Here is an 18,487-nt window from a genome sequence, read left to right as displayed (position 1 = left end):
GGGCCATCGAGTTCTGTTTTCTGTTCTAGCATCACTTGGGGGACAGCAACACCAGTGAAGAATTCATCCACATCGGTGGCAGTAGCAGAGGTCGCTGACTGATGTAGGAGCGAGTAGTGGTTTGTTCACTGTATGGTGGTTTGCATATGGAAAAGATCCCCATAGGCTGCACGCAATTCCATTATGGGGTGACAGGGCTGTACCTGCCGAATATGCAACACCAGTTATGACCCAGATTTGTCTGTCCCGGGGGGTGTGACCTGGCAAAGTGAGCTGTACACGTATCAAGTGAACCCGGTGGGTGGTGGTCTGCAACATACTGTTCTCATGTCCTATCAATTTGTGCTTGAACCCCCTAATGTCCCTGTCCAATTAGTGGCAGATGTTCCAGGTGCTGCCTGTACACTGTCCATTTATTGCAACCTTAATGGTGTCCCTCTCTACTAGGCAGGAGGATGCAGTGCCAGTGTTGACATCAAATAAGTCAGTAATGGCAGTGTCCAGGAAAGTGCTAAAGGGGTATTCCTCCAGTGCCGCCGGTTGCAAGCGCCATGTGGTAATAGGTGAGGGTTGCCTCTCCAAGTCAAATTGCAATAGTTGGGGAGTATGGTCGGAGTTTGTATGCCCTAAATAATCAACGTGAGTGACGTGCATAAGAAATCAGCGGAGCCAATGATGTTAACATTGCGAACATGCAGATCATGGAGAAATCAATAGAAGGAATAAACCCTGTTAGTAGTGTTGCATGTGCACCAGATATCAGCCAAGTGCCAATGTCTGAGCCAGTCCGTGAGGTTTTGAGCATTTGTTGTGGCACCCATGTGGTGGAAGGAGGCAAAAGAGCAGTCCAAGTCAAGTCACAGTATGCAATTAAAATCCCCCCAGGAGCCAGGGTAGGTCACTCTAAGCCGATGGGGCAACAGACACCTTGGCTGGTAATGATGCTTGGTCTGTATGGGGGACATATATCTCACACGGACATATATGCTTGTCAGTATCATGTGGTGGCCATCCAGTCTGTCCTTGATGAAGACATACCTGGCAATCGGGTCAATGCTGGTAGCTTCTGCCCCACAGGGAAAACCAGTCCTGATCCACACCAGTACCCCCCTTGCATATGTTGAAAAGTTAGTAGAAAACTCTTGGCCTCACCAGCACCTCTGCAGTTTAAAAGCTTCAATTGCAAGTAAATGAGATTCTTGTAAATAAACAATGTGGTATTGCGGAGGCACCGGTAAGAAAATATGAAGTACCTACGAGAAGGGGTATGCATGCCCCAATCTTTCCACATTATTAGTTTGGTGCCAGACATGTCTCTAACTGGGGTGTATTAAGGGATTCAAGCGTGACCAGAAGGGCAGGGATCAATCTTTGTGTAAAGTGCATGTCGGCATGGTGCAGCCAAAAGGTCCAAAAATCAAACCAAAGTAAGGGAACTACATCAATCAAATAGAAAATACCACTGGGGAAGATCAGCGACATGTGTCCGTCCAAACTATGCAAATTTGCCTACATGAAATAGCTAACAAGGGTCATTGAGTGTGGTGCAGGCGAGTGAGACGCCCCTTTAGTGCAATGGCATGATTAACACCTTACAGGAGTGAGTGCAGTACCCTCGGCATAAGTAACATAGCTGCAATGCATGTTCCGCAAGGCAGATGGCCAAATAAATGTGCCTTATAGTGGAATGGGAAGTATAGCTTGAGAAAAAGGGGGAAAAAGGATAAAAAAAGGAAGGACGGGGCAAAGGAGAGATGGGAAGGGAGGAAAGAAAGGTGAAAAGTAGGAGTAGCTTCCAAGTTTAAATCTGGTAGGAACCATCAATCAAGGTGCAATAGCTGGTGAGAGGTCACTGTGCCACAGCTGGTGGAGGAAATCAACAAGTAAGTAGCAGCAGGTGTCCAGTGAGTTCTGATAAGGTCATCAGCTGTTTGCGGATTCACCTCTGGTGGCGCCACAGTGTCTGATTTAGAGGATCAACTGGCAGATGAACTGGCCTCGCTTGAGGATCCAATGGAGTCCCTGTCCATGCATAGTGGAGTGTAGCATCACTCATGGTGGAAGTCAACTACAATGCATGCCGCTGCTCCTTAATCACCTGTTCCAGATTAGGTGTGAATCTAGTTTGTGGCGGGTGCTCCTCCCCAGGGCATTTTCTGTGGCATTGATCTCTCTTCTGGAGTGCTGGCACCTTGTCACTAAGTTGTGTGGGGTGACATGACGCTAGTCCAGCCACATCAATCCAGTTCCATACCTCTTTGGGGTGAGTGGAGAAATAGGACTTTCCATCCATAAGTATCCTGACTTTTGCCTGGAACAGGAGAGAGTACTTCACATCAAGTTCATGCAGTCAGTGCTTGACCAATTAGAATTAACCCCTCTGATGTTGCACAGTCAACATGTAATCTGGGAAGAGCATTATATGGGCATTGTCCACAGTGAAGTCGGGTAGTTTGCAAGCTTCTTTGAGGGCAAGGTTGTGATCACGATAATGCAGCATCCTAAAGACCAGAGGTCTCGAGTTGGCAGTGCCTGGGGCTTCTGGGACTGTACATGGTGTGCTCTTTCAACAGAAAAGGACAGTTATAGGGCAGAGGGAGTAACAATTATGCAAATCCATTGTTCAATAAAGGCAACGTCATCCTGGCCCTCTGTGTTTTTAGGGAGGCCCACAACTCAGAGATTGTTTCACCTGGGTCGGGCCTCAGCATCTTCTGCCCTCTTCTCCAATATACATATTGGGTCAGTAAGTAGGTAGACCTGCTCTTCTGTTGCTTGAGTTTGCAGAGTGGCAAGTGATTATTCTGTTCCATGGGCTCTTTCTGCCAATTTTCAATGATATGCATGCAGTAGAGTAAGGTCTGCTGCAACCGTGTCAACATTGTTTTCAAGAGAGATTCTTGATTTTTTATTAGCTGCTAATACAATATCAAGTATGCCTTCAAGCATTGTAGACCATCAGTGCGAGTCAGGGGGACCATAGGGGGCCAACGTGACGTCCGGACACTTTGGTAATGCAGGGGTAAAGATGAGCAGCAAGGGTGGGCCTGCTTGCTTCTGTAGGAGTGTATGGTACAACACAGCAGGACGAGCAGCACACATGTCAGCACCTGGCAGCTGCTCCAGGAGAGATGGTCTGTAGGATCTACAATTTCAAGACCACACTGAGGAGTACAAGTGGCTGTAACAACACTTGGTAGGGATGATGTTATAAAGACCAGTGGTGCAGTCGGAGAGGGAGGAGCAGTGTGTGGGGCCCACTTCCATGGTGTTGGTTGTACAGCACGAGCAGCCCCAGTATATCAGGCAATGTAGGGAGATGATGCACCCCCTCGCGGATGAGTCCCAGGTGGCAGTTGATTGGGCCAAACTATCAGTTCAGAACACACAGAAGGTGGAGCTTAATGACCAGGCATGTGGTCCATTTCTTCAGTGTGTGTGAACCTGAAGAGCAGCAGCAGGAGGCAAGGCAGGTAAGTCCACCAGCAGGGTGCCTAAGTAGTTGTGATGGGAGGGTATCGGTAGAGAGCAGGTGCTCAAATAATATTAAAAAATAATCCCAACAAAGTCAGATTGACACAGATCCTAGTGGAGTCAATGTCAAACTGGGAGTGGTTACAAGAGGCAGTTGATTTGGTGCTGGGTCTGTCAATAGCTTCTCAGTCATAGTTTCAGGAGGGCAGAGAACTGAGACAGTAAATGACGATCAAAGACACAGCATGCACTCAATCGATAACGAGGCAGTTGATCACCAGTTGGAATATGGGTGCATTTGTTCCTCGTCTCAAAGCACTGCCAGGTCACACACAGTGACACTCACTATCGGCAAATGGTCTGCGGGGGTCAATGAACGGAGTATCAGTAGAAGCGCTGCAGAGCCACACTCACCCCGCCGACAGAGGTCCGATCAACTTCAGCTGATCAATGTGCCGCAGGGCCATGCGGCTTAGTAGTCTCTGAGTCTGTGGCAACAGAGGGGGTCAGCAATTCTGCCCAGTGAATCACAGCAGGAGTACTGGGGTATCTGTTTTCAACTAAAGCAGGGTATGGCAAGAGGAAGTTTTGGTAGGGTCTTCCAGTCACTGCGGGAGAAGACACAAGGCTGCACCATGGCAAGACAGACTTGAGGAGATATTTGATCCAACAGGTGCTGGCACCTCGAGACAATCTAATACAACGAATCTGCAATCCCCAAAAAGTACATTCCAAGCGTTGGAGAATGTAGTCAAAAAGGAAACATCAAAATGGTGGGAAAGGGCCTCTCTGAAAAAATATCTGGATCACAACCTGATGCCACAAGGGCTGAGGATCCTCAACTTTCCCTCAATGGAAACAGCCCCAGACAAATTACAACAATGGGAAGACAATTTGCGAACAGCTTCAAACAACATGCTACGACAACTCAACGACATAGCCCAAGATTAATATGAAAAACACAAACTGGAAGTGGATTCCCTATCGTAAAGAATAGAGGAGGCCAACTGGGGTTAGGTCACCTCAAAAAACTATGAGATATTGAACAAAGTACTTGACGACTATGAGGAGGAATTCATCCAAAGAAAGAACCATAAATTCAGACGGGACATGACGGATTACCAACAGGGCCGAGTCTACACATTCACAAAAAAGTACGACAATATTTCCACTACCATTTCAACAACACAACCTAACAATTCATCAGAAACCATACCATCCTCTGAAGCGGAATTTGTGGAAGTCCCAGAAACCTCCACTAGTACTAGACTACAGGTGAATTATCATGAGGAGGTACGCAGACACTGCCTGGGCAATGCCCAGGACAACCGGACCAGGCCACAAAGCACAAATACACCAAAATATAATACCTTGGGAGTTCAAACAAGAGCAAGGAGCAAGGAACTGAGCAAGTCATTACCTCGCATTCAGAAATAGCTTCCAACCAACTAGTGATCAACCTTTCAATGAGAACCCTAGACGAAACCCATCACCAAATCTTGAACAAGGGCTTGTACTTCTGTCCAACAACACGGTGGGACCTAGTACAGATGAAAAACAATCTGTTCAAGTTTACAAGGGAATTAAAACTCCATTTGAAAACGTACAGCTGCAAATTCCACCCTGCATGCTTCAAGTAACCACCCCCATCATGCCATCAGAAATATTCCTCGTGGAGAATACAGTAGGGCCCGTATTAACTGCAGTTCAAATGAAGAATTGGACAAAAAATCTATGAAGATCACCCAAAGATTTAAAAAACGAGGCTATGATCATCGACACCTCAACGAAACACGACAGCACTTTTCAAGTTCAGACCATAACCTGCTCCTTAATACCAAAAAATCCAAAAATGACCAGCCAGTGATAAGGTTTCTGACTCAATACAAAAGTGGCAAATACCATATACGCAAAACCCTGGCTAAAAATTGGAACCTCCTTAAACAAAATCCGACAACATCAAACGCAATAAAGGACACACCCCAATTCAGCTTCAAACAGAGTAAAAATCTGCGTCTCATCCTATTCCCCTCCTTCTTACAGATGAAACAGGTCCCTTCAACCTTTCTACAAAAACCAAATTGTTTCTTCATCTGCTCTAACTGCTCCATCTGTAAACTAGGGAGGACCAAGACAAAGGACGTAAATGTGAATGGGCACTAATTCCAAATGAGAGACTTCATAAATTGTGAGAGTACTAATGTGATATACATAATTAGCTGCCCCTGTGGAAAACACTACCATAGGGAGCACTACCCGCCCCCTTAAAATCTGGACACAAGAGCATTATCGTAACATTCATAAAACAGACTAACGACAACCCTTGCTGGAGCGCTATGAGAAACATCAACCACATAACCGCAACTTCACTTTCTGTGGCCTCAAAAGACTTAAGAAAAATGCAAGAGGAGGCAACTTGGAGCTCAGACTACGTCAACAAGAAAGTCCTATGATCATCTGTTTTGGCACTGTGGAGAAGGGCCTGAACAAAGATCATGAATGGCACTATCGGCTCTGAATAAATAATCTGGAACTGAACTCATCTTCTTAGTCGCTTTGACTCTATATATGTAAGAACTGTGGTTGAATACATATATATCAAGACAATCATGTGTAAACATGACTACTGTAAAACCTGTCTTTCCCTTTACCTCCAGCCACTAGCATTACTACTATATGTAATAACTGTGTTTTGCATTACTTGCTTATCTATTTATTATCTCTTTCCCTCCGATTCCCTCTCCTACTCTTTCTACTCTTTTCATTATCTTTTCCACCCTAAACTTACCCAGGGCCAAGCCTCCATCCTCTGAAAGAATAATGATGACCCTACATTATGACAGACATCCCTTTGCCTGGACATAGCGATTGCTAACCCTAAAAAGGTTTTTCGTTATCAAAATCACTATTAAGCCTTACTCAAGCATCGCACTAATCCAGAACCATAAGTACCGCCACTTCCATCTAACAGAGCATCGAGAACTTTAATATTATGTTGATCAATCTATACCTTAGCAAATTTGCCGTCAGGTGACCCCCACTGGTAGTGAAGAGGTTGTATGAACACACATGGCGTTAATACCAGGGACTGAGAAACCCCGTACACAGTGGAACTTGTACACAACGTTTGAGCAGCTCTGGCTACATAACTATTCACGATGGCGACCATAATTGCCATAGTCACCGGGTTGATTCAATACTTGCACAAAGTAGCCCTGGCCCAATAACCTATTTCATGCCACTATGCACCAGCATACGGCTCATATATTTTAAACTTTATTTATCCTGTTGACAGCCCGTGTTGAGGGCAATGTGAGATTGGTCTTTTTGCACACTTGATCAGTATGTAAGCAAAAAATATACGTTCAAAGATGGAGACCGTATTTTCTACAAGTACCGTGCTGTCCTCAGCCAAGTAGCATTATGAAGATGACGACCATGTAGAACACCAAACCTCCATCAAGACGAGACGTGGTTGAGAAGGAATAACCCAGGACTCTTACTCTGTGACCATTGACATAAGTCATTTATTACAGTTTGGTACTTTCCTGCCGTGTAGACGGTTAGCTTTTCACAAACTGTGCGGCACACAGAAGCAGGAGCCTGCTCCCAGAACTTTTGTCTTTTACTTTAGGAGTTTAACTCTGGCTCCCCACCCGTCACCTAACTAATGGGAATTCATACTACTATTAGCACTCCCCAATTTCAATGGCGCAGTAATCTATTGGTCTTCTGACAACTGCAGTATATGCGCCCCATCGTACATTAGGTTACTCAGCATGTTACTCCATGCCCTTAAGGAACTCATATAGATCATCAAGGTTATATGGCCCGAAAGCACGAATGCAACTGTTTGCTTATTCATGCTGGTTTAGTATTTCTTCTCCCTGAACTCCATTCTAAACATGTTGACCTTCCTTTTACTTCTCTATTTCAGATTCTGACACGATCCTTACAATATGTGACACAATGCCATTGACTTTAATGATGTATATGTGAACCAGACTATGCTACAACAATGCTCTAAAAAGGTATACAACTTTTGCTGATATACCCATGTATTAAATGAAGGCATAGATTTATGTTGAAAGCCTAATGGGGACAAGTGGGTGCACAATGAATTTTGTACTAACCTTATTAATATGCAGGCGGAATGTACTCACCCTGCCCGCGTGAATTGCACGCTAAAAGTAGACACTCTCTGTCTAACATTAATGATAACTGTCCTAACATCTGTTTGGCCAGCACTGGGAACAAGACTACATTTTTAAACTTCACCTTCTTCCTGAACTAAAACCTTTTAACAATACCCCAAAAGCAAACTACTAACCATATTAAAACAAGACTAGACTCATATAATGGCTTGTCACAATTTCACTTACTTTACTAGGATTCCGCACCTTTACTTCTCTCTCCCCCTTTTCCTTCCCTCAAACCACAGTCCTTCATCCCATCTTTTCCCTCCCTTCTTTCATTATCTATCTCGTCTGATCTCCTTCCTTCATTCTTTTCTCTACCTTCACCCTTGTCACTGTAGCTCACGACTAGTGCACAATATCTGACCTTGGATTACTCCAAAGCATGTACCTTCTACTTCCCTCACTGGGTGTCTGGCTATAGCTAGCCTCGTTTAAAACAACAATTGACCCTGCCGTATTAACATCTCTTTCAGCCTTGAGAAAGCCCAGGTCTAATTGATCCGTTTGGGTGAAACACGTGTCGGCTGGTGCAGCTTAAACAATGTGCTATAAGCAAGACTTTGAAAAATAAGGAAATTTTCTCTGTACTGCACCTCACAAAAACACCAAAGAAAAAGTATAAAAAAGATCATTAAGGAAACAGCTCTTGAAAATGAATTGAGATCTCCTCTAGCTTATTCATTAACAACAATGAGGGGGCTACACTCACCACCATTTACTACCACGGCAAGATAGTCCCTCTTCACCTCAGGCCTACTCCCCTCGCCAACAGGGAGGACTTGCAGATATAGAGGGGGAGCGATCATGTCCCGCAAAAAGCCAACGTGAATGACGGGTCCATGGTGGGGGGGGTAGACAAATCACCTCCCCAGTAGAATCTGGAGGCAGGGCAGCCAGGGGGGAGAATGACAAATGCAGCGCTCCACAGGACTTAGGTGCAGTCAAGTCTACGCAGGGTGTAAGTGATGTTATTGAGCAGCGTATCCAGTTTAGATGGCATGGAGTGGCCACATTGCACTTCGCAAGGAGGTTTCCAGGGTGTCACAGCAGTCCAGGTTGTGGCAGAGACCTCATCACGCTCTGTGTGGTGCAGAATTCTCAGTATAGAGGTCGATTGCCAACTGAGCAATGGATAAATGCCAAATTTGAGGGATTCGATGTGGCGCTCCTTTAAAGAGCGTTCACCATTTTGGCCTCTCAAGCCAGGTCCCTCATCACACAGGTACTCTTGATGGTAGTTAGAGGAAAATGTGTCTTGCAGTGTTGCAAACATAGCAATTTTCTAGCAATATTGCTAATTCATGTGCAGCAATTCCCAACTGTTTATGTCTTCCCTAATAAAACATCAATCAAACAAATCAGTTTGGTAAAGGTTGCAAACTGCCATGACTTCCCTCAAAGAACATACACATTTATTTGTTTGGTGTGACAGCAACTGGACTGTCGAGGGCTCTAAAGATTCGGGGGATATAAGGTAAAGAGTGCCGCACCACACTTTCTACTTCCCATTTATCTTCTCAGACATCACCAAGATGTTCCCTTGTGCCTCAACCGTCTCTCTCATAATGTCTAAAGTGCCTCCCATAGGTATCAGACTGGAACAGAGCACAGTCAGAGATTTGGAAATGTATTCCATAGTATTCTGGGGCGCATCATCTGACCAGGATTAGAATTCTGAAGATCTAGCATTGTCCGTTGTTAAAAGGAAAGCATGGGCTCATCTCTCTAGCATATCCGATGATTCCCTGCCCCACCTGGCTCCCCTCCTACCATGTGGAGGCTCTTGTTGATGATCAAAGCACCAGAAGATTCAACTGCTAGTGATTGATGTACCAGAAGATGGAGCATGTGACTCCTCCTGGCCTTACTCCCGTCAGTTCGCACCCTACAGTGTTGGGCATTGTTGATGAGACTGAAAGAGCTGGGTTGAGCTTCATTTGAGGGGCATGGCAGCCTAATACATGGGGCAGATTGGAGGTCTGTGTTCCCTGACCCTCAGGGCAATGTCGGAAGGCCATGTATTTTTGAGTCATCAGGTCTAGAAGCAGCCAAGAAAAAAACACAATAAATCAACCACCAACATCCATAGGAGACACCCATCTTCTCCAAGGGAGGATTTGAATAATACAATTCCGCTGCTTGTATGTTTTTACTCTTGATTCTCATAAAACTCACCGCAAGAATTAGCAGCGATATTTGGTGTGGACCATTTTATGTTTTCGTAACAAAGGTGAAATTATGTTCAAGGAACACACAAGGACTTTCATTTCTAAAATCATGTTGCCAGCATCTAAACTATGTAACCAGTATTGAAACCGATGTTGCTGATATGCTTACCTGTGAATCGTTTGTGATGCAGACTGCGTTTTTCTTTTTAGCGTGTTCTGGTGTACACCGCTTGCCTACAAAGTACTTTGATACTCTTTGGGTCATGCTTGCGATAAAACTAACTGCAAAAATGTAAGCAAGTAAGTGCAATTAGGATGGGTGCTACAACACTACTACTATGCAACCTAGCACCACCTTCTCAGAGATCAGAAACTCCTAATGGTGAAGTAGGAAGAGCTCACAGAGAGATGGTAGATCTTGGGAGCTCCAAATATATTCTTTTTAAGTACAGTCAGAAAATACCCAAGGAGGGCATTGAGACTACCTGTAGTTTTCTTTTTCTCTTATGAGGGGATTTGGCAGGTTTATAGTAATTCTTTATATGCCAAGGATATCAGTGGGATATCTTAGGGAGGTAAGTATATCAATAAAGGGACCACAAAAAGGAAGTGAAGGATGACAGGAACCCAAGAAGCCAAGTATGTGTTTATTTTCAGATGAAGTGATGATATTTTCAGGGCAGGAGATGGTGATGGGAAACACCTGGTATTTATACTCCTTCATAGCCTGTGATACCTTTCTTGTCCATGGTGGTGTCAACTGTGTGGGAGTGACCTGTGTGAATATATAACTTACAAATGTTAATGGGGAATATTTGCCAAGGGGATGTACTTCCCCTCAGGATTGTCTATGATACCACTCAAAACCCATTGGAGAACCTGTGCTTCTAGTTTGTTAGGTTTTTGCGGTTATAGGGTGTTCTGGCCTCAGAGACTAAACCCATGCCATTAACCTATAACTTAACTTAACAACTGTTCATTTTTGAAATAGAAAATTAAGTTTATTCCATAGTTTAGGAGTCATGAATGGCAAGGGTATGTCAAATCATGGGTTCTCCTTATGCATTGCACCAAGTGGGAAAATGCCTCTGTAGTCACATTCATCTAGTATTCCATGTTGGCTTTTAGGATTTTATGCACCTAATTCCTGCTAACCCGTGCTAAAGTGCTTGTGCTCTCGCCTTTAAACATGGGATAGGTGGCCTACATCCAATTGACACATTTAATTTAATTGTAAGCCCTTACTAAAGTGGTACTACAGGTACCTGGGACCTGTAAATGAGATGCTACTAGTGGGCCAGCAGCGCTGATTGTACAATCCATGGCAGCCTGTGGACAGTTTTAAACTGTCATTTTGGCATGGCAAAATAAACCTTCCGCCAGGCTCCAACCCTCCTTTCTAGTACACGTTACCCCTGTGGGAAGGCCCTAAACAGTCAAGTGGGCAGAATGCAATGTCTTTATCTTAACAGTTTGACATGCACTTTCAAGTTTCACATGTCCGGTTATGGAAAAACTCTTAAATTCGTTTTCACTACTGCAAGGCCTACCTCTACCATAGGATAACATTGTCTTAGCCTATTACGTTTAATAAGTGATAGTTTTTGATTGGTAATAGCTAGGAATAATGAGTTTGTTCTATAAAGAATTGTAGTTTAAAACCCTCTTTTCTCTTAAAGTCAAATTTTAAGTCTCAAATATGAAAATGCGACTTATAGAAAGGTGACATTTTCTAGTCCTAGTCATTTGGTGCCTGCAGCCTGCTCCTGTGTCACATGACCAGATGTCAGTGGCAGTTGACCTTTGTGTATTCTTACCAGACAGCCACACAATAGAGAGACACTGAGAGGTGGTAGGATGGGCCATCTAGGCAGCATGAGGGTATGGAGCTTTCACCTACCACACTTACTTTAAAGGAGTTGCCTCTGCACACTCACAAAGGGCTTCACACTAAGTTATCGTGCCCCCAGACAACCTAAGACCAGGGCAGGGAGGCAGAAAATTCCAGATTCTTTTGTGGGGGTAACGCTCCAGAAGCTTTGTCCACTTTAAAGGGGAAACCAGGTATCAAAATAGAAACCTCAGACCGACTATTCAGTTCACTATTGGAGCAGCAGAAGGACTCTCAAAGGACTGCTGTCATGTTTGTGGCCTGCTGTGTACTTCAGTGTACTGCCCTTCTGCACAATGCCCTGCTGCCTGAAGCTGCCTGGTGCCCTCAGAGGACTGTCCTGCTGCTTGAGACCTGCTTTTCTTCTTGCACCTAGGACTACTGGAGACAGTCCATGGTCTAGTTAGCTGGCCACCTGATCAGAACCTCAGGGACAGAAAAACTTCAACCATCTTGAACCTGTACCTCGACCTAGCCTGAGTGAGTTCTGACCATCTAAGTGGTGCCCCTCCAGTTTCGTACCCTTTGAAGTGGGGCTAAACATTCTGTACCAGCCTAACTGAGGGTTCTACTAAATCCAACACAATGCAACGCCGTGCAGACCATGCACCAAGAACATAAGGTACAATTCTCAGTGGGACACACTTGGTCATGTGCCCGGCCTGTGCTCCGTTGCAGTTGGCCTAAACTTGTGACTTTGTCCCGTTCTAGTCTGACAAGATACCCATGGTTGCCACTTTGCACCTTTGGCACTACTTTTCTCTAAATATTTAAATTTGCATACATCCAGTTCTACTGATTGGACATTTGCAATTTTGGTCTCAAATAATTTACTAAAATGTTCTCTATTTTTCTAATTAGTTCAGGATTTTTCTTGTGTTTTGTTTTCACTTAATTACTGTTTAAGTGCTGCATAAATACTTTACAAATTGCCTCTAAGTTAAGTCTGACTGGTTTTGTGCCAAATTATCAGAGAGTTAAGCACAGGTTAATTTAGTGACTTTATGTGGCTGTTGCTTGAGAAGGGCTCACGCCCCCTCATCAAAGAAACCATTTTCTCACAAGGGGCATGTTCCCACTTGTTCCTATAATACGTGATTGAACAACAACTAGGGCACTACCAGGTGCCAAATGGCTCCGCGAAATAAGCCTGCATGTTTTTCATATTTATATTTGTCTTACAAAACAATTACGGGTTTATTAGAAATAGGACTTTTTATAGAATACAATTTAGGGATATAGCATTAGTCCTGATAGCCTGGGACATAGAGTGGCCAGAGAGTGAATGGGATGGAACAGGTTGACTTTCAAAGAATTATATAGGCAGTAACCTCCAGATAAATCCACATAATTTGTTTTTAAATCATATAAAGGGCACCCAAAATAAAAGGAAACTGGGGTGACCCTTAGAAATATTTACATTCTTTAACCCTCATAGGAAATTATCTAAAGTGCTCCCTGAGACATGGTTGAACACATTCTAGTGTTAGGGACTAGAATGAAAACCAATGTTAAATCAAGCAACTAAAAGAGTGGGTGAGGGTCTTCAAGAAATATAAAAGCACTGGTACAAACTTTCCATTAATTGGTATCATTATTTTCAATGTGGTACAAAGTGCAACACTTTCACTACAGAACAGAGGACACAACTAGTTCCGCTTGTGCGTAGAAACTGGCCAGTCACATCTGGCATAGCAGGAAACTGTGAGATGAAAATGTACGTGTTCAACCTCACATCCGTGATGTAGTTCAAATGTCCACTGTCCCGCATCAAATAGTCAGCTCCTCCCAAACAGTCCCAATGTACATTGTCATGCAGTCTGTATGTAAACTTGAACAATGCGTCAACATACATGTCAACACAATGTTAAAATGCATCTCCCTTCCACATTGCAGAGGGACAATCAACACCTCCTGCAGAGCAGACCACACAACTCATCATTGGTGATGAAGAAGACCTCCACACCTTCAACACCAATGCCCTACAACAGCTCATGGACATCTTAGGCAACCCACCTCCAGGAGCAGGGCAGCCCAGCTGCATCGAGGAGACCCCACCCCCTGCACAGACCACAAAGCAGGAAGCACCCTCCACCATGGCTGGCTCCCAGCACCTCACCGAAGCACACATCGCATTCCAAGGCCAGGTGTTAGACTGCCAGAAGGAGGTGGCTGAACAGGTGCGGGTGGGGTTCAACCTCATGGCAGCCGAACTAGATTAAATAAGTGGGTGTCTAATTCCCATCAGGGACCACTTACACTACCCAACGGACACCCACACTGCGACAGGGACACATGCATTTGCACCTTTCCAGTACTGAACCACACCCAGAGCCCCAGGATAATCATTCACACCCCTACGCTGGACTTTCATATGCCAGCCCTGTCCACTCCTCTTACATATAAAGGGGGGACGACAAAGCTACATGTCCAAGGTCTTACCCACTGCCTGAGATGACATGGTTGCCTCCGCTGTACAGGGCACATTGTAATGTGGTAGGGCCCGGGCCATCATGCATACGTAATGAGCACACGGACACACTTTGATACCTAGTTGAACGGGCTACGGTCACGTGCGCCCGGCCACTTTTTATTACCAGGGTCACCAGACCAGTGACGCCTTTGCAGGATGGGTGTGGGGTGAGTGTGAGCCAGCCCTCAGGGAGTGGTTGGTGCTGGCAACAACTTGAACAGTGATCACTATTAAAGCAGAAACAGAAAACACCAACATAACACAAACAACTGCGAAGCATCATGGTGGTAGCCAGAGCAACCACAGAGGTCACCCAATATTCAATTAGAAGGGTCCGTGAGTTGCTGTGCACTGAGGTAGGGGCACCAGAGCTGAGCGTGCTCATGTGAAGAAATTGTCTAGGATTGTGCCCCTTCGGGATATTCCTGCTGCAGCTGCATTGGGGTGTGTTACACCTTCCTCATCTCCCTCATCATCGTCCCAGGTCTTCCCCACTGCCTGAGGTGAGATTGTTGCGTGAGCTGTCCACAGCACAAAACTCAATCAGAAAGGGTCCATGAGTTGTGGTGCACCTGAAGAGCTAAGCAGGGTATCAAGCTGATGATGGCATCCAAGACAGGTGTGAGCAACTCTGATAGTCTGGCTATAAGACTCTTTTGACTCTGGCAGTTGTTTGTTGGAGGTGGTCCTGGCGGTGGTGGCGTGTGCAGCCATCCAATATTCAATCAGACAGGGTCCATGACTTGAGCTGCACAGAGATGCACTGCGGCCGGCACAGTCACGCCGCCACGGAACGGTGACTTGCGGTGCACTGAGGTAGGGCCATGAGAGCTGAGCGGGTGCTCGTCAATGTCGAAGGTGAATGTCATGGAGTGTTTTGGGGGACAGTGAAAGGTGTTCTTCCAGGGCATGATGCAGAGGGAAGAACCAAGCAGAAACAGGCAATAGGGAGGAGATGAATGCAGCAGACTCATTTCTAACACAAAGTCAGTATCAGCTACATGATGATGAAGACAACCCCCAGGCCATATACTCAGATGCCATCAAAGTTCAACCAGAGAGTGTCCATGAATCTCGGGACACAGAGTTAGTGGCACCAGAGCTGAAAGGGAATGCAGTCTGAGATGAGGCTTGTCAAATTGTATAAACTCTGCCATAAAGAAGTCAGGACTCACTTCCAAATGTGTGACCTACTTGACTGCAGTGTAGGCCGGAGGCAGCGGTCAGCAGGGGCCCACAGCCACATGTCGTTGGCTTGCGATGCACAGAGTTAGTGGCACCAGAGCAGTTGTTGGTAGTGTTCGATCACCTCCATAACGATGATCCTTTTATCCTCCGGACTGAACCGCGTCTTCCTCTTCCTATTCTCCTTGCGTACAATGATATGAACTCTGCCATAACGAAATCAAGACTCAGTTCTAAATGTGTGACCTACTTGACCGCAGTGTAGGCCGGAGGCAGCAGTCTGCGCGGGCCAAGCGCTGTTCAGCCAGCTCCTCCTGGAAGTCTCACAAATGGCGTTGGAATGGCATGTGGCGATGATTTGTGGTTGACGGAGGTAGAACCACCAGAGCTGAGCGTGTATGATGATGCCTTGTTCTGCCTGGTCCGGACTGGATTGGATTTGTGTGGTCGTGGGCCTCGGGCTTGGAGCTTGCACCGGCACGTGGTGGGCCCTCTTTGACACACACCGATATTGGAAGGTGGGCAGGGAGGCCTGGGTGCACAGGGGCAGCCAAGACGGGTCTGAGGACCAGCGGCCTTGGGTGCAGCAAGCGCACAGGATTGCAGGAACCACCGCTCACGGTATCGGCCTCGTGGCGAGGTGAGAGGCGCCACCCTGGCATACACATTGGCCATCCGGGAAGAGAACCACGCCCAGAACAACGTGCTTTTTATTCGCACCCCTATGCTGACCTGGGGTATGCCAGGCCAGCCCACTCTGCTCACGCTTACAGGGGGGGTCACAAGCTACATTTCCACAATCTTCCACACTGGCTGAGGTAACATGGTTGCGACCACTGTCCACTACACTCAAAACACCAGCAGTGAATGTCAACATGGAAATGTCTGTAGTCTGCATACTGAAGCCTGTCCAGCACATCCACGCCACACTTGGCATTGTGTACATTCTCATTCATAGGTCACTTGCCTCCTTTGCACATGCCTGGTACCTACCTCTCCCCACATTCTGCTATTGTGTGGCTGAGGTGCCATGCTGTTGATGGCTTGTGTACAAGGCTAGCCTACGTTACCAGAGTACGTTTTATTGTTGTGTCTGGTATGTGGGCATGTTGTATGTGATTTTGTAACATGTGCATTCCCAGAGTTGTATGTTGGTGGAGTTGAGGTGTGTGGTATGTGGTGTGTTTAGTTGGTACTTGCTGACGAGCATTGCATAGATGTCAGCCTCAAAACGCTGGTTGATGGACTGTTGGAAGATGAAGGAATCACGCACACTGCCTGGGTAGGTGGCGACGACATTGGTGAAGAGTCCCCGGTGGTCCACTATTGCCTGCACATTGATGGAATGCGTATACTTCCTGTTGAGGTAATTGTGTGCAGTGGCGGCAGGGGTCACGAGGAGTACCTGTGTGCAGTCGATTGCCCCCAACACGCACGGGAAGCCAGCTATTGCGTAGTTCCCTTGCTTGGTCTCCAGGTGTTCCTGCACTGTGTGTGGGAAGTAAAGGTGCTGGTGTACCAAGCTGATGATGGCATCCAAGACAGGTGTGAGGAACTTGGATAGGGCTGGCTCGGAGACTCCTCCGACTCTGGCAGTTGTTGGTTGGAAGGTCCCAGAGGCCAAGGTGCAGCACAGCCAGCAGCTTTGTCTGCAGAGGGATGTTGGTTGTCCGCTGTGTTGGTACCGTCAGCCTGTGGGCAATGTGGGTGAGGATGCAGAGGAAGATTGTCCTTCAGAGCCTGTAGTGGGCAATGACATCCTCTGGTGTTAAGTCTGTGAGGCTGGTGTGTTTTCTGAAGGTCTGCTCTCTTTGTCTGCGCTGCCTCTGTGGGAGTCCGAGGGGCTCAGGGTGGCCTGGGGGAGGGGAGGGGTAGCGGGCCTCTGGGTGGTGGAGGTGAGTGTTGTGGCCCTCTTGGGTGTCCGAGCTACATGATCAGTAGCTCCATGGTATCTGTTGTTCTTCAGGTGTGGCTCTGGGCTGGGCTCCCTTCTATGGTGCAGGTTGTCGTCTGACTTAACACCAGGTAAGAGCAGGTGTTAAATCCCTGCTGCTAACGCGCCTTATTGCATGTTTTTGGATCTTATCGCCGATCTGGCTGGTCGTTGAGAATGTTGTGAAGTGGTGTTGTCGTGGCTTTTATCACGGAAACGCCTACTCTGCATATCATTAGCGTTAGTTGCCAGTGTCATCATGGCGATGTTTTTTGCAGCTGCTATCACAGGAAACTGGTGATATCGGCTGTTAGCACCAGCTTGTGAATAGGGCGTTAAATTTATTGCCACTTTGGCTGCGATAAAGTGCCGCTAACTCGGCGATAAGTCTTTGAGAATATGCCCCTTCATTGCTAAACCATCATGCTTTGCTAAAAGAAGTAAGCTGAGCATCAGCATGTGGCGTCCTTTCATGAACAAGTGTTTAATAATGTGTTGATGCCGACTACCAGCAAACACCAGCAAACATTAAGCACTGACCTTAACCAACGCAAATAGATGGGGACAGGAATTGAGAATATTCCAGTAAAAAGAATCCCTAGGTATTCTACCTTTATCATTCTATTGAGGCTTTTGGATAGGAAGCAGGGACATGTAAGATATTGCGTATTCCGAAAGCTAATCAGAAACTTTGTCTTTTATTCAGTTTCTTAAGAGAAACTTGTTTTTCATCCTGCCATATAAGAATCATATGGACAAGTGTCTCACTTTGAGCACCAGCCTTCTAACTGAGGTGTATCCAAGTTTTATCCTCATATGTATAAAAATGAAGATGGTGAAGCTTGATAACTTGGTCAAAGTGCCTGTGAACATTTTGAACACTAAGATAGTGAAGATAGAGGAATGGGTGGAACAGGAAATATTCATTTTGGTCAATTATATATATATTTTTTAATGAATAAAGTCCAGCAGTTCTTATCAATGCAGTTAAGAATTAAAATAGATTTTGAGGAATTACAAGGTCATATCCTTAATTGGAACCTCTGCTAACTCAGATCATGTGGTATGAGACAAAGAAGGAGTTCACAAGAGCAGCTTCTATCGGTTTTCATGCTATTGAATATTCATACAATCACGCTATTTGACACACATTCACCCACATTT

General features: G+C 45.7%; 1 protein-coding gene across 50 annotated transcripts in view; it reads right to left on the bottom strand.

Moving 5' to 3' along the window:
• The window catches only part of LOC146820883 (uncharacterized), a 1,936,624-nt gene that overhangs the window by 293,373 nt on the left and 1,624,764 nt on the right, over nucleotides 1-18,487 (bottom strand). The window lies entirely within an intron of this gene.

Source organism: Triturus cristatus, chromosome 6 (assembly GCF_964204655.1).
Source record: "Triturus cristatus chromosome 6, aTriCri1.1, whole genome shotgun sequence".
NCBI classification, from domain to species: Eukaryota; Metazoa; Chordata; class Amphibia; order Caudata; family Salamandridae; genus Triturus; species Triturus cristatus.
This window is presented reverse-complemented; position numbering and strand designations above follow the sequence as displayed.